This window comes from Cucurbita maxima, unplaced genomic scaffold, assembly GCF_002738345.1.
Source record: "Cucurbita maxima cultivar Rimu unplaced genomic scaffold, Cmax_1.0 Cma_Scf00297, whole genome shotgun sequence".
NCBI lineage: Eukaryota > Viridiplantae > Streptophyta > Magnoliopsida > Cucurbitales > Cucurbitaceae > Cucurbita > Cucurbita maxima.
This window is the reverse complement of record NW_019272313.1, coordinates 1-4,203: the sequence shown is the minus strand read 5'-3', so window position 1 is coordinate 4,203 and position 4,203 is coordinate 1.

The window sequence follows — 4,203 nt, the reverse complement described above, 5'->3', positions numbered from 1 at the left end:
ACGATAGAAAAAGGAATCCAATCCTGAATTTCGTTGTTGGGGAACAAACCTAAATCATCCAGTTCACCACTACCGAATTTTGAATTCAAAAGAAAATTAAAAATTGTCTATGCGGGAGATTAAACTCACTGGAGTACTCTCCACTGTACAACGACTTTCGAAAAATATAATATTTTTCAACACACCAGGTTTTATNNNNTGTACAACGACTTTCGAAAAATATAATATTTTTCAACACACCAGGTTTTATCGTTACAAAAAGTAATCCAATTTTGAATCCTACTAAAATTGTCAAAACATGATTAAACTTGTTATTGTTCGGGATCGTACTTGGGTCACTGAGTGACAAGCTGGAATGCTCGCCCTTGTATTACAACGACCTCTAGAACATAATAACTCGAATGACAAGCGGAAATACTCCCCAGTTTACCACTAAAACGACTCATAAAAAATAAATTATTTGTTAACGCTCCAGATTTTACCAATCGTCTTTAGAAAAAGTGATCCATCGTCAACGCTCTAGATTTTATGAATCGAAGATTCGGAACAAGTAATCCAAATTCAAATCTGGTGAAAATTGTCAAAAGAAAATTAAACTTATTATTCTCGGGGTTCAAACTCATGTCTATCGAGTGACAAGCGGGAATACTCACTACTGTATTACATCGACCTCTGAAAAATATATTATTTGTAAACACACGGGAGAAAAAGGAATCCAATTCCGAATTTCAAATTCAAAAGAAATATAAAAACAGTCTGCTGCGGCGAATCAAACTCGCAAGAATACTCACCACTCTACAACGACGACTTTGAACAATATAATATTTGTTAACACATCAGATTTTATCAATCGTCGTTACAAAAAGTAATCCAATTTTGAATGCGATTAAAATTGTCAAAACAAGAATAAACTTGTTATTGATCGGGATCAAACTCATGTCACTCGAGTGACAAGCGGAAATACTCACCATTGTACCACTACAACGACCTCTGAAAACATATTATATGTTAACACACAAGATTTCATAAACAATTTTTTAGCCGACTTTCTTTTCAAACTACCGTTGTTGGGGATCGAGATCGAACCCAAACTACTGGCATGACAGGTTCACCGCTGTATTACACTGCTGTATTATGAATCGAAGATTCAGAACAAGTAATCCAATTTCAAATTCGGTGAAAATTGTCAAAAGAAAATTAAACTTATTATTTTCGGGGTTCAAACTCAAGTCTCTCGAGTTACAAGCGGGAATACTCACTACTGTATTACATCGACCTCTGAAAAATAAATTATTTGTTAACACACGATAGAAAAAGGAATCCAATCCTGAATTTCGTTGTTGGGGAACAAACCTAAATCATCCAGTTCACCACTACCGAATTTTGAATTCAAAAGAAAATTAAAAATTGTCTATGCGGGAGATTAAACTCGCTGGAGTACTCTCCACTGTACAACGACTTTCGAAAAATATAATATTTTTCAACACACCAGGTTTTATCGTTACAAAAAGTAATCCAATTTTGAATCCTACTAAAATTGTCAAAACATGATTAAACTTTTTATTGTTCGGGATCAAACTTAGGTCACTTAAGTGACTAGCAGAAATACTCACCACTATACCATCTCTGACAGGTTCACCTCAGTCCAATTTTGAGTTTCATTAAAACTACAGAAAGAAAACAAACTAAAATACAAATTTTCTAGGATCGAACCCAGGTCTCCTACATAACAGACAAGAATACTCACCACTATACTACAACAACTCATAAAAAATAAATTATTTGTTAACACTCCAGATTTTACCAATCATCTTTAGAAAAAGCGATCCATTGTCAACGATCTAGATTTTATCAATCGAAGATTCGGAACAAGTAATTCAATTACTAATCCGGTGAAATTATCAAAAGAAAATTAAAGTTATTTTTATCGGGGTTCAAACTCAGGTTTCTCGAGTGACAAGCGGGAATACTCACTACTGTATTACATCAACCTCTGAAAAATATATTATTTGTTAACACACGAGAGAAAAAGGAATCCAATCCCGAATTTCGTTGTTGGGAAACAAACCCAAATCATCCGGTTCACCACTACCGAATTTTGAATTCAAAAGAAAATAAAAAATCGTCGTTGCGGGGGATCAAACTCGTGCGAGTATTCACCACTCTACAACGACGACTTTGGAAAAATATAATATTTGTCAACACACCAGGTTTTATCATGATTAAACTTGTTATTATGTGGGATCAAACTCAAGATTTCATATACAATGTATTAGTCGACTTTCTTTTCAAACTACTGTTGTTGGGGATCGAACCCAAACTACCGACAACACAAGTTCACCAATGTCCAAATTCGAGTTTCGTTAAAAATACAGAAAGAAAAAAACTAAAATAGTCGTTTTCGAGGATCAAACCTAAGTCATCTACGTGACAGGCAGGAATACTCAACACTATACTACAACAACTCATAATAAATAAATTATTTGTTAACGCTCCCGATTATACCAATCGTCTTTAGAAAAAGTGATCCATTAAACTCTCTAGATTTTATCAATCTAAAATTTCAAATAAGTAATCCAATTACTAATTTGGTGAAATTATAAAAAGAAAATTAAACTTATTATTGTCCGGGGTTCAAACTCAGATTTCTCGAGTGACAAGCGGGAATACTCACTACTGTATTACATCGACCTCTGAAAAAATATATTATTTGTTAACACACGAGAGAAAAAGGAATCCAATCCCGAATTTCGTTGTTGGGGAACAAACCCAAATTATCCTGTTCACCACTGCCGAATTTTGAATTCAAAAGAAATTAAAAATCGTCTCTTCGAATTTTGAATTCAACGACCTCTACAACATAATAACTCAAGTGACAAGCGGAAATACTCCCCACTGTACCAGTACAACGACTCATAAAAAATAAATTATTTGTTAATTCTTCAAATTTTACCAGTCGTTTTTAGAAAAAGTGATCCATTGTCAACGCTCTAGATTTTATCAAACGAAGATTCGGAACAAGTAATCCAATTTCAAATGCGGTGCAAATTTTCAAAAGAAAATTAAGCTTATTATTGTCGGGGTTCAAACTCAGGTCTCTCGAGTGACAAGCGGGAATACTCACTACTGTATTACATCGACCTCTGAAAAATATATTATTTGTTAACACACGAGAGAAAAAGGAATCCAATCCCGAATTTCGTTGTTGGGAAACAAACCCAAATAGTCCGGTTCACCACTACCGAATTTTAATTCAAAAGAAAATTAAAAATCGTCGCTGCGGGGGATCAAACTCGTGGGAGTACTCACCACCTTACAACGACGAGTTTCGAAAAATATAATATTTGTTAACAAACCAGATTTTATCCATCGCCGTTACAAAAACTAATTCAATTTTGAATCCGACTAAAATTGTAAAAACAAGATTAAACTTGTTATTGTTCGTAATAAAACTTGGGTCACTGAGTGACAAGCAGGAATGCTCGCCCTTGTATTACAACGACCTCTGGAACATAATAACTCGAATTACAAGCAGAAATACTCCCCATTGTACCACTAAAACGACTCATAAAAGATAAATTATTTGTTAAGGCTCCAGATTTTACCAATCGTCTATAGAAAAAGTGATCCATTGTCAACGCTCTAGATTTTATCAATCGAAGATTCAGAACAAGTAATCAAATTTCAAATCTGGTGAAAATTGTGAAAAGAAAATTAAACTTATTATTGTCTCGGTTCAAACTCAAGTCTCTCGAGTGACAAGTGGGAATACTCACTACTGTATTACATCGACCTCTGAAAAATATATTATTTGTTAACAAACGAGGGAAAAAGGAATCCAATCCCAAATTTCGTTGTTGGCGAACAAACCCAAATCAACCGGTTCACCACTACCGAATTTCGAATTCAAAAGAAAATTAAAAATCGTAACTGCAGAGGATCAAACTCGGGGGAATAATCACCACTCTACAACGACATCTTTCGAAAAATATAATATTTGTTAACACACCATATTTTATTAATCGCCGTTACAAAAAGTAATCCAATTTTGAATCCGACTTAAATTGTAAAAACAAGATTAAACTTGTTATTATTCGGGATCAAACTCAGGTCACTCAAGTGACAAGCAAGAATGCTCGCCCTTGTATTTCCATGACCTCTGGAAACATATTATTTGTTAACACCCCACCCAAGATTTCATAA